General features: G+C 39.5%; 1 protein-coding gene across 2 annotated transcripts in view; it reads right to left on the bottom strand.

Moving 5' to 3' along the window:
- Positions 1-13,546, bottom strand: part of CDH11 (cadherin 11) — a 127,515-nt gene that overhangs the window by 73,118 nt on the left and 40,851 nt on the right. Inside the window, exon 1 of one of the 2 annotated variants that reach the window (XM_055298715.2) lies at positions 788-885. The exons of the other annotated variant lie outside the window; for it this stretch is intronic. The gene's annotated coding sequence lies outside the window, so the exon portion shown is untranslated. Of the gene's footprint in view, positions 1-787; positions 886-13,546 lie in introns of those variants that run through there. 2 annotated transcript variants of the gene reach the window in all.

Raw genomic sequence — 13,546 nt, 5'->3', positions numbered from 1 at the left:
TATGTACCCAGAATTAGAATACTCAACTAGATCTGTATGTTACCCATTCCTCTTGTTTCTTCTGATCAGCAGCCAGAGATCACTAGTTGGTTCACAGAAATAAGCAGTCAATCTAAATTGCAGAAAAAATCTCCAAAACAACAGACCAGACCAGAAGCTAATTACCGATGTACTATAGTTTTTGAAACAATTTTTCTCTCTGGTCCCCATTTTCATTAAAAACAAATCATGGTAGAACTGATTTGTTTGCAAAATAAGCTTTAGCCTTACTATACTTGGCCTGATTTTCTATATAAAGTGCAGCAAGAATAATTATTTGCCATATAGGCCCATTTTTAAAGTTGGCTTTGATGGAACTTTGTTCAGTAAGGAATCTTAGATCAGACTTTTTAAAGCCTTAAGCTCAGTCATGAATTTATCTGTGCCTGCAAGTACTTGAATGAGTTTGGTGACTCCTTCTCCACTCAAGAACCCAAGATAACTTGGGGCTTCTGGGCCTGTCAGAAAGTGACAATCTTTACTTTCCACAGGTTAGGAACCCTGTGCAGGGACTCCATAGAGAAGGTATGAGGCCAATTTTCCCAAGTGGCTTTTATTGGCTCTATAAGTCAACTTTAATTCCTTAAAGCAGTCTGTTTGAATCTGAAAGCACATCATTCTAGTCAAAGCCTTGGAAAAATAAAGAGTTTCTTCAATTTTGTCTGGTTACAAAAAAATTTAAAAAAAAAAACAGACTCTCACTGCACTTATGAAAATAACTATATTACCATAAGGTAAGAATACTCACATAGTTTCCAAATTCTGAAGAAATAGGGGAGAGAGAAAGAAATGTGCTCCAAATTTTGTTCACAGTAGTATACTTTTCTCAATTGCTAGAAGCTGTAAATAACTCAAAAGAAAAACATTTTATCAACTCTGAAATAAAAAACAGAAAGGATCAGCAATGTTTTAAGCAAAAACTCATAAAAAGATTACTTCAGCCTTTTATTAGTTCAGTCTATGCAATTAATTCCTGTTTTGCTCAATATTTATGAACACAGTTTTCCAAGTGTGCCTTGGAAGTATGTTTCCTCTCTATTTTAATGGTACACTTTCCCAACTTATCAGAGACGTGCATTTAAAAGTACTCATCAAAATCCTATATCTGACTATAAACCATCTTTTGAAGAGGATGAAAGCAACACACCATTGTCTGTGGAGGACAAAAAGTCTTACAGCAGCCACAGTCAAAGATGCAATTGACAAGGAAATCCAGTTACCTCTGTGGTACACAGCAATTTAACATAACAGTTATGGGTATTATTGTTCACATTCACTAATTCATGTCAAAATTATAGGAGTTTCACATAATTTGGAAACACATACCAATAACACATTTATACAAATAAAACCCAAAGAAAGCCAAACACTATTTCGTGTTTGACAATGTTTCCTGTATGATTTTAATATACCAAGTAATCCAAATATGTCATTTTTGGACTTTAGGAGACGTAGTATTTAAAAAGATTAATAGGATAAGAAAACAATTTACAATTTGATTTTGGCAAGTTTGTCAAATATCAAAGCTGTGAAACATTTGATAATTTAAGACAGAATTCCAGGTTGCCATAAATCATTTATTTATCTAAAACAATAACTCAAAATTTCAAAAATGTAATAACTTCCTCATTGATAAAGTGGAGACTTAATTTTCCAAACAATCTGTCTCCTTTCTCTCCTTTCTTTTCCCATTGTTTATTCAAAAGACAAACATAAGTCTTTTATTATCTTTTAATATTACATGAAAATCTTGTTCAAGAGAGAAAGCCAAATTTCACTTTTGCATTAGTGCATCATTAACACTAAAGCTAATTTTAAATATAATATTATAAACACATTTATTCAAGTTTAATTTGTTTGACCATAGGTAAGATTTCCACAAACCTTTGATAACGCTTTATTATTTTCTATTAAGGAGCATATTAGTGTTCCAAAAAGCCTCATTATTCTGACACATGGGCCCAGATTTTGCATCAGTGTGCTTTTATTTCAATATTTAATTTATAGAAATATTGAATAAAATCCTTTTAATTTTAGTCTACTTGCTCACACACAGAATTATTTACAAGGTTAATTTTTCATGAACCTTCCACAACTTGCTCAAGCCTTCAGCTTTATCCTATCTCACCTAAAACAATTCTTTAACCCTCTAAACTGGCAAAAAAAAAAGGTTTCCCATGGCTTATTATAATCTTTTACCAAAAACACATTCTACTTTCTTTACACACTTGCATGGAAAACTCTTCAATCAGTAGTTTCGATTTTATGTTACAATGTTAACTATTAGCAACTTTTATTTTTGGTGAAAAACCTGGTAAGTTATGTTAATTATGTACCAGGTGCAGAGCCTAGAACATCAGATAGAAGTGCAAATAAGGTATAACTCTTTCCAGCAAAAGCCGGGGACATGGCTAACAACATATGTCCATCAGTAGGCCTTACATACAATCTAATTGCTCCAAAGCAGGTAAGTTGAGCAATTATCAAAAGACAATTAAGCATTTATGTAGTTTAGTAAACATAGTATCTGACTTGCCTAATTTAGACCAAATGTATAAATGTATAAATTTTGAAGACATTTTTATTTTACCAGAAACTTTTTTTTTTTTAAACAGTCTCACTCTGTTGCCCAGGCTGAAGTGCAGTGGCATGATCTCAGCTCACTGCAACCTCCGCCTCCTGGGTTCAAGCAATTCTCCTGCCTCAGCCTCCCAAGTAGCTGGAATTACAAGAGCACACAACCACACCCAGCTAATTTTTTGTATTTTTAATAGATACGGGGTTTCACCATGTTGGCCAGGCTGGTCTTGAACTCCCAACCTCAAGTGATCTGCCTGCCTTGGCATCTCAAAGTGTTGGGATTACAGGTGTGAGCCACCATGCCCAGCCCCAATAATCTTTAAAACTGTCTTTATTTCCTCAAAATTACTAAAGTCATATGAACTGAAAGGTATTAAAATTTCCATTTTTTCCAATAAAGTATTTGATTTAACTGCTTATTTTTCTTTAAGTCAGTTAGATCTCTTTTCTATAAATAACACACACGACAAATAGAAATAGACAGAAGAAGATCTAGTAGCTGTAAAATTTTTCATTTGTCAGTTTTTAGGTTTTTCTTACTTGGATTACTGGCTTCAAGGTGGAATCCTTTCAGGAACATGAACAGGAAAGCATGCAATTTCTAGGGCCCAATAAGCAGGCACAGTTGGAAGGCGAAACACCAAAAAATCAAGAATTCCATTTTTTTTTTTTTACCCAATCCTGGATCCCCAAAAAAGGGAATCAGCCCATCCCCCATAGGAGTCTTACCCCTCATTGGGAGGTGGGGACATTTTTATACCTTCTAGATGACCAAAAGCATGCTTCTCTGATCCAAAAGTGCAAAGAGCGGAGTGCTTCCCCCCAATTGCCATTAGCCATCACTAAAAGCATATTCCCTACATAGTTATTACACACCAAAGCGCTCTCACAATCCAAAGTAATTTCTGATACCTGCAAAAGTAAAAAACACCAGGTAACTGAATGCAAAACAGAACAGAGGCTTAGATTTTGGGAGGATCTATCTGTTTTCAATTCCTGGGATTCCATAAGGAAAATAGAGGTTTTTCCCAAAATGGGGTCTCTGGCACCTTCCTCTGTTTTTCCCAAGGACTTCTAGAATATTAGAAATTACCTTACATCCTCTCCATATGGGTCTCAAGAGTGTTAAGAAGACAAAAGGGAGCAAAACAATTCAGTCATCTGAGAAGAAGAAAGCTTTTCTTATTTCAGAGAAACAAGATTCAAGAAGAGAAAAAGAAACATAAAAGCCATTTAACTACATACACATATATATATATATATGTATATTAGTTATCCACGTTTAATTAAGCTAACTCTCAACAATAGAGCTCTTTTTTAAAAAAAAAAAAAAAAATCCTTTTAGATCTCTTAATACCAGACTCTTGGCAGGACAAACAGCCAACACCTCTGGCTTTTAAGCTACTTTTTTTGTTAGTTTGTTTTTCTGCAAAAGTATTTTCCCAAGTAAAACCAGTAAGCCTTAACTAAGGTTATGGCTTAACCATGGACCCATGAGATGTCTCCAAATAGATGGCAAGCGGTTTTTACAAGATCTGGAATCACCCCTAAGGTAGCTCAGAAAAAAAAAAAAAAAATTCGAGGCAGGAAATCAGAAGCTGTCCATGGAGTGGTAAAGTTTAAGAAAATGGCAGAAGTCCCGTAAGTGTCAAACCGGAAAAAAACTCCTTCTCTAAGACAGAAACTGAATGCAGGCCTCCATCACTAAAGAGCAAACTTTTACTCACTAAGCTACAGTATGAGGCAAGCACCATAATGCTTTTCCCAGAAGGACTTTAGAGCAGACATTTTTGAGCTTGCAAAGGATATACCTTTTCCAAGGAAAAGGGACAGATATAAATCTGAGAAGCCTTAAAAGGAAACATATTTTAGAATTGATAGCCAATATTTCTTGCAATCTTACTGAAAGAAAACCAATTAAAAAGAAACTTATTTTAAGATAGGGAACCAAAACTTAGTCCAATAGCTTTTACTTGGAACTCTAGCCACGAAATAGTAACACAATTCACTATTTTATAAAAGATAGGTGGATCCAAATTATCTCTCTGACAAAATTGGGACTTGTCCATATGGCTAAACTCTGCTAATCTGAATTTGCCCCAATTGCTTAAAAGACACCATAGCAGTGAGTCCTTCAGTATTCACCATTGTCCTCATGTCTAACAAGGATCACCACTAAACAGAAGTTTTTCTAAGTCTAGCGAAAGCCCAATCCTCTTCCCCAGCAAATTCCCACCTTCTGTAGCAAAGTGTTAAAGTGACAATAAGTAAAGAAAATGGTGTTACAGAAAATGATAACTTTAGGACATAACAAGAAAAGGTAAGGCCAAGTTTCACCTTGGGTGGACCTCTAACCCACAATCCTAGAGGGAATGCCAATTCCAAACTCCTCTGAGTATCCCAGGTGGTGCTAGGAATCAGCCAACAATATCAAATGCTGAAAAAAACAGAGTACCCAAGTACTGGCCAGTGAGGGTCCCAGCAACAAATGCTGAAAATCCCAGAGCATCGGGGGGCAGCCAACAGTGAACCCCAAAGACACAAGATCTAATGCAATTGAGGCCACAGAACAACTGACTCTGGTGTCCCAGGGTCAACAAAACAGAGGACCTCATATAGCCAAATGTCCTTCCTTAAACAATCGCCCAAGGAGCCAAAGCAAAGACTACAAATGTGACAAAGAAATAAGGATAAGCATGCATTTGGGCGTTGAGAGAAAAAAGTAAAATGGTCAGTCACTGGAAACTAAAGTAAAAAAGGCCTGACAGAAGGGGCAACAACATGGGTTATAAAGGACGTGGCCAGCCAGGTGTGCTTCTGCCTGTCCAGGACACCCAGAAAATAGGAGACCGCATCAGGCTACCAAGCCAAAGGCCTCGAAGCCACCTACCCATCTGTCCAAAATAAAGAACATAGGAAAGGACAGATGTGACCACATCAAAGGGAAATAAAAGTAGCGAGTTGAATCTGGACAAAGGGAGACTCACCCACCCACCATACAGTTCTAAATGGTGCCCATGAGTCTTAATTTGGCATCCCAATGGGAGGTCTACATTGCCCCTTCATTGGTGGCCAGAAAAGGTGTCACAGGGTGAATCCCAGAATTGAGGTTCAGCCCGGGAAGCCACATGGGTTCTTGGCTTCTTGTAGGAAGAAGTTTAAGAGCAAGTCCACAGAGCAAAGTGAAAGCAAGTTTATTAAGAAAGTAAAGAAATAAAAGAGTGGCCAATCCATAGGCAGAGCAGTGGCATGGGCTACTTGACTGAGTATGCATATGTTATTTCTTCATTTTATGCTAGACAAAGGTTTTCTAGGAAAGGGGTGGGGAGTTCGTAAAACTGAGGGTTCCACCCCTTTTTAGACCATATATGGTAGCTTTGGGACATTGCTATGCCATTTGTAAACTGTCATGGCACTGGTGGGAATGTCTTTTACCATTAGAATGCATTACAATTAGCAAATAATGAACAGTGAGGATGACCAGAGTTTGCTTTCATTGCCATCTTGGTTTTGGTGGGTTTTGGCCAGCTTCTTTATTCTATATCCCTTCATCAGCAGGGTCTTTGTGAACTGTATCTTGTGAAATGAGTCCTACCCGATCTCCTGTTTCATCCTGGGACTAAGGATGCCTAAATTCCTGGGGATGCAGCCCAGCAGGTTTCAGACTCAGGTTACCCAGTCCCATTCAAGGTGGAGTCACCCTGGTTGGAATGCCTCTGACAGAATCATTACAGCAAGAAGACCACCCTGCTCTTTCCTCTCTCAGGTAGAAGTGAACATTGCCTTTCCTTTGCATGACACTGTACTTTTGTGAAATTTGATAAGGGCACTTTCTCAGTTCTTTACCCCTCGTTATGTCTTCTGCCTCCTCAGGAGATATTAAGTTCCCTGAGATTCTGGACAACAGCTAACTCCTCACTGAATTCCTTGTCACAGGAGTCAACAGAATATAAAGTTGACATGGTTTCTGCCCTCAGGGAGTTTCAAAATTTAGATTAATTGTCTCTGAGACTCAGCTGCACATTAGAATTAACTGGGAAACCTTAAAAATTCCATTGCCCAGGCCTTACTCTAAACCAATTTAAACCCAGGAATCAGTATTTTTGAAGTTCTCTGTGTGATTCCATTGTACATCCAAAGTAAATAACCACTGGTTTAGAGCTACACTATCCAACAGGGTAGCAACTAGGCACATGTGGCTTTTAAATTTTAAATTAAATTTAAAAGGCAGTTCTTCAAAGTACTAATCCCATTTCAAATTCTCCAGGGCCATTTCAATCATTGCAAAAAGTTCTATTAGTCAATGTTGGTCTCAGATACTAAAAACCCTCATCTGAAGCATAAAACATCTGTTCAATGAATGAAGGTGTGCAAAGAATATAGCGCTGGGCATTCAAAGACCTGCCACTAACTCATTGTGTAATGTCCGGTAATCTGGTTTTCCTGTCTGTGAAATGAAAGGCTGGGTAACATGAGTGGCTCTCCAGACATGATCTTTGGAATACGCTAGAAAACCAAGGGATCAGGGAACACAATGCCGGGAAGAGCTGAACCAACTGGCCCCACGCTCCATAGCAAATAGAACAGATAGCTGAATTCCACACAATTTTTCTTTGAAAAGCAGCTCTGCTGCATTACAAAAAAGGAAAAAACGAAACCATGTCTGATATCTTGATATCCAACAGACTCCCTGTCTCAGTCCAGCAGCAGGTTAGTGAATTCCTGCTTCAATGCTCATAATCTCGTGGTACAGGGAGGAGGGCCCTGCTCAGGAGGCTGTGAGGCCACTGACAACTAACAACTCACTTCCCCTCTCTGAGTCTCTGTTTCCTTTTATGGAAAAAAACGACAAATAATGCCTGACCTCCCTCGTTCCTAAGTCAATTTGAAGGTCAAATGAGATAATGAATCGGGAAGCCCTTTGTAAAAGCATAATTTGGGTTACACAGGTGGGGAGAAGGATGATCAAATGCTGACAGCAGTGGCAACTTACATTTATTTGGGTAGGTTTTTTTTTTTATTGTTGTTGTTTTTTATGAGACCAAGTCTCGCTCTGTTGCCCAGGCTGGAATGCAGTGGCACGATCTTGGCTTCACTGCAACCTCTGCTCCGCCTCCCGGCTTCAAGTGATTCTCCTGGCTCAGCCTCCTGAGTACCTGGGACTAAAGGCGCCCATCACCACGCCCAGCTAATTTTTGTGTTTTTAATAGAGACGAGGTTTCACCGGATTGGCCAGACTGGTCTTGAGCTCCTGATCTTGTGATCCACCCACCTTGGCCTCCAGAAGTGCTGGGATTATAGGCATGAGCCACCGCACCTGGCTGGGTGACTTTTAGAGTTCTGGCTTTTAACCTTTAGAAGTGTGGGTTGCAGATAAATTTAAATTACATTATTATTACAGAAAGGAGATGTGATTTCACTCTTTTTCTCTAATATGGATATAAAATCTGCCAGATCCTGCAGCAGGTTCATTTCAGGTACATAGGCATCTTGTTTATCCCAGAACCCAAATGGGATTCTGTAGTGTTGACTTGTGAGTATGCTGACCTCAGCTGTAGCTCCTTCACTAGGGGATGGTGCAGGTAGTGGGGAGAGGAGGGATAGCTGATCCCTGCAAGGAAATGAATGTGGATACAGGCCAGAAGTCCATCTGCAGAAACTCCTGGGCCTCTCAATTATCCATGATATGGGGTGAAAATGGAGCAATCACAGGGTGAACAAAGCTCCAGGGTGGATGGCATGGGTTCTTCTGGTCAGATGAGTCCCAGGAGTTCAGCATGTCATATCATTCGTTCCATTAAACCCCTGCTTGCAACAGCCCAGCACATGGGTGGGTATGCCTTTTACTGAGTTATCATCTACTAATTAGCTTTTTTAATTGAGTGTCTACTATCTGACAGACACTGTGTTACACGCTTTGCATACATTTTCAGAAAAAATTTTTCTGCAGCATCTTGATGAGGCGGGTATTGCCTCCACTGCCCAGATAAGAAAATAAGGGTTTGGAGCACTTTGGTTTGTATTTAGTTCATATGCCTAGCTAATGCCCAAAATGGAATTTGAAGCTATATATGACCCATGTGGAAGTTATTGCCCTTCTACCACTTGACATTGAACCAAGATCTACTTTACTATAATTCTTTCAAATTTTGCTTTCTGGAGATGCTCAGAATTCAGCTAGCTCTTCTTCCACATAGCCACCACTCAAGAAATATTTTTGGAGATATGGATTTCTTCAATAGTTAAGTGATAAGAATTTAGTAAAACATGTTTTTTGCCCTCAAGGAACTCCAAGCTTCCTGGAATTTTTAGAGTAGTCATCTCCCTAAGGGTCTTCCAATTTCCACCTCAGACACCAGGGGTTCCTTTCATACTTCCTTACGGGAACATCTCCCATCTTTCCCCAGATGTTCTCCAGCCTGCCCACCTCTGCCAAGTAGTCCCTGAATGAATGAATCGTGATTTTCAAACCTCTCTCCCATAACATTTTCCACTTTAGAACAAAATTTTGTTCTACATCCTTCCCTGCCTAAGTCTCCAAAGAAGGTGCTAATGAATAATAAAATGCAAGCCCTTCAGGGAACTGTAGGAAGGCAGCCAGATGATAAATATCTTCTAACAAATGGAGCCAGCTCAACAGGAGATAGCTCTGTAAGATCTCATAAGCTAATCATTGTTAAAGGGATTGCTTTGGCGCCCATGGAAAGAGGAGTTACGTGGTTGTAGAGGCAAGTGCCATGTTTCTATCAGTATTTCACCCAAGAGCATTAAGTCCAGGCACAGAGTCATTCCCTGATAGAAAGAGCAGCCATTACTTGGCTACCGCTCACACCACCGGCCACTTCAGTACTCACACCATAAAGGAGGGACAATTCTGTTCTGGACAGCAAATGTTAAAGAAGTGACACTAATCTTGTTTTTTATGAAAGCACATAAACAAATCAAATAATACAAAACTTTGCTCCATTTTTAGAGCACCATTGTAACAAAGCCCAGCTGGATGTCTCCCCAGGCCCAAATAACATCTCCGTAGGAGAAGCATATGCAGCTGGAGATGGGGTTGGCCTTTGCACTCAGGGATCTTACATACCATTGACCAATTGCATCTTGTTCCAAAGAGATTTACCAGCAGGCTAAATGTGCAACTCATGCACCATTGGTTGGGCAGAAAGTAAGTGCTCTCTAGCATTACTCTGTAAAGGAAAGTGCCTTTGAACCACAGCTGCCCTGATCAACTAAGAAGCAGATGAAGACGTAACAATACAGCAGAGTTACTGTAAACCATGAACTTGGCAACAAGGACTTAGTGCCTTCCTGGTAAGATGTCCATGACAGAAAGGCTTGCCCTTGTATCTCCAGGGTGGCTGCCCATGAAACCACAGAAATATAGCTTGATCCGGTTCAGAGGCTGCTCCTGCTTCTGAATACAACCATGACATTGGCTTGGACTCTCAGCAACCCCAAGGTCTAAGTTTTCATCCTCCATCTCTTCCATGCCTAGAGATTTTTGTATACCTTTAGGTTTTAAACCTCAGCAATCTAATCTAGCTCACACAGCACCCACAGGGAAGTGACTTGCATTTGAAGGATAGTTGTTTTAACGAATATACACATAGAGAAAATAACAGCTCCACAGCAAGTCAGCTCACTAAAATGAATAACGCACTTAAAAATTAAAAGAGGTCAGGATATATTCAGGATTGCAAGGGCACTTCACAAAGAAGGAAGAAAAGACCTACATCATGAAGAATATGTGTAGATTTTTGAAAGGAAGAAACAGAAAGAAGAGCCTCATCCCTCCTCTGTGGCAATGCTTTCCATATCACATGTTTATGCCTTGTTTCCTGGGAAACCCACTGTCTGGGCCTCACCATGACCGGCCGCTGCTCTGCTGAGATGCCCAGTTTGATTGCTTGGGGCTTTGAAGTTCCACCTAAGGCACAGCAGGTTTTTCTTCTTGGTGTCTGCTCCTGCCTCTGGCATTTTTACCTCCTTCTTGGGTCCTGTCTGGGCAGAGGAGAGAGTAAATGTTGCTGCCTACTGCTTGTTTCTATGTGTCCCTGGTGGCACCTGTGCATCATCCCCAGATGGATATTTTTTGGACCGACTCAGATCAAGGACCTTGGGACATTAACAGATCTACACCCTTAGAATTGTTCTATCTATACATGCCCCCTCCCCTCCAACACCCAAACACAAGAGATACATGCACACACATCTATGCCTCATCTTCCCTCTCTTCCTTTACTCCACAGCTGAGATATCCCAGCCTGTCCTGTGGCTGAGTGCTTATAAGATGCTGCTAAATCCTACTTTACACTACACAGAATAAACTGAACCTGCTACTGATACATAATTCCTTTCTTTTCAATATTTCATGAGCTTGCACAACCCCCTTCCACAGATGCCCAAACCTCCATGCTTGGGTAACCATTAACATCTTCCTGTAGAATATCCCACTACATGGATGAACCTGGAGGACATTATGCCGAGTGAAATGAACGACTCACAGACAGACAAGTTCTGCGTGATTCCATTTACATGAGGTATCTAAAGTAGTCAAATTCATAAAAGCAAAAGGGTAGAAGGGTGGTTGCCAAGACCAGGGGGAAATAGGGAGTTCCTTATTTATGAACCAGCAGGCATACTTTCAGTTAAACACGATGGACATGTTCTAGAGATCTGCTGTACAATGTTGTACCTACAGTAAACAATACTGTACTATATACTTCAACTATATCAAGAAGTTTGATCTCATGTTAAATATTCTAACCACAATTAAATAAACTTTTTTTTAAGAAGAAAAACACTTTTTAAAAAATCTTCCTTCTGAGAAGAAAAGATTTAAGCATTACACAGGATCCTAATTAAAAAGTACTATTACCATAAAGTAAGCAGAATATTGGCTTTTTGACATGAGGAGAGGATGGAGATGTCACTTACAGAAAACTCAAAGTGAAACACCAGCAGTATCCAAACCAAAAGCCAGAAGAAATGTTCGCAGGGCCGTTAAAAAAAGAAACTACTACGTAGACGTTTTGTCGAACATATTTAAAGAAGAAAAGTCTCTTTCAAATAATTACAAATTAAAAACTTGGCTCTGAGACTGAACTTTGAGCAGACAGATGAGAGAGATAAAATGAAATTTTTTTCTGCCAAGAATAACAAAGGTCTTGATACAAAGATGTGATGTTTTCTCCCCAGTGAAGCAACTCTGGAACAAGAAAAGCATGATGAGGAGGAGAAATTCAGATTACAGAAGAATGGTGGCAATTCTTTCATTTATAACTTGCTAAAGAATGTTGAATCAGTTCCTTAATGAGCATGGAGAACTGAAAGTTTTTATGGGAGAACATTGGACGTTGTTTATACTGGCTGAATAGTGTTAGAGTAAATCGCTTGTCCTTATTCTATTGTGTGGCTTTGGTTATTTGAAGTAGATTTTCTTTTATTACCTTTCCAATGTCCTACCCAACACAAACCTACAGCATGTTTTAGAGAGAACCTGGCCTCAATGGGAACTTACCTGACATTGGAGGCAGGCTTGTGACATATCAAATTGCCTATGTCACAAGTACCCTTGATAAAATGATCTCAATATAGCTTATTTCTCTTGAGTTATGTCTCATGATAAACTAACTGTAGCAATGCTAAGATGGGACAGATTTCTAGAAATAATCATCACAAATTTTCAAAAGGCACTTTGTGCTGAAGTAGAAAATCTTTTATCCTAATCATAAGACCTTAGGAATGGATACTGGTTTGGGACTCAGGCAGCCTGGATAATGTTACAAACTCTACCATATCTATGGTATCAAGCATCCTATATCATAATGTGCAAGAAATTAACTTGTGTGGGAACTAGGGGAGCCAGATTTAGCAAACTGAATTACAGGACCCCCAATTAAATTTAGATTCAAATAAACAGCAATAGCTTTTAGTATATCTACCGTTTGGGGGACATACTTATATTAAAACAATTATTTGCTGTTTATCTGAAATTCTAATTTAACTCAAAGTCCTATATTTTGTCTGTCAACTCTACTTGAAATGCATCTGTCAAAATAATGAACTGAACTTTGCAAGTCAATCTTCAAGTGCCATGCTATTTTTAGTTCAAATCCTATAATCATTTTCTTTTTAACTATCTTCCTGTGAACTCAGAGTGCCCATGCGTAGTCCTCACAAAAGCAACATTGCTGGGCAGAAGAGATCACACTGGGGGAACTGTGGACGGTTTGAGAATTTATTTATTTATTTTAGACAGGGTCTCCTTCTGTCGTCAAGGCCGGAGTAGAGTGGGGCTGTTTTGGCTCACTTCAACCTCTGCCTCCAAGGCTCAAGTGAGTCTCCTGCCTCAGCCTCCTGAGTAGCTGGGGTTACAGGAGCATGCCACTGAGCCTGGCTAATTTTTGTATTTTTAGTAGTTTCGCCATGTTGTAAAGGCTGGTCTCAAACTCCTGGGCTCAGATGATCTGCCCGCTTCAGCCTCCCAAAATGCTAGAATTAGAGGTGTGAGCCACTATGCCTGGCTAGTTTGAGAACTTTTAACATCAATGTAACTGAGATCAGCAAAACCCAAGGAAGGATCTTTCATTCCCCCAGGAGAAGGTAGAACAGGCCCTTCAGTATTGACAGGTGACCTACAATGTAAAAGGCCTAAGGATGAAAGGATTAACTATGGTGCTAATTGATTGAGGAATTAGGAATAATGTTCTCTTTCATCCTCTGAGTTGATACAGTTCTCAGAAAACAACTAATACCCAAGGCCTGGAGTCAGGATAATTTATATTAGGAGCATGTACCACACTGGACTAGTGGGTAACTTTCAAGGTCTTTTCAGAATGCAGCACTCACAGATAATTGTTCACATGTACCAAAAAATAATAGAAATGCATTCACCAAACATACCTAGAACATGGGCAGG

This window comes from Symphalangus syndactylus, chromosome 11, assembly GCF_028878055.3.
Source record: "Symphalangus syndactylus isolate Jambi chromosome 11, NHGRI_mSymSyn1-v2.1_pri, whole genome shotgun sequence".
Lineage (NCBI taxonomy): Eukaryota > Metazoa > Chordata > Mammalia > Primates > Hylobatidae > Symphalangus > Symphalangus syndactylus.
Note: the sequence above shows the minus strand (reverse complement) of the source record. Positions and strands in the feature narration are given on the sequence as shown.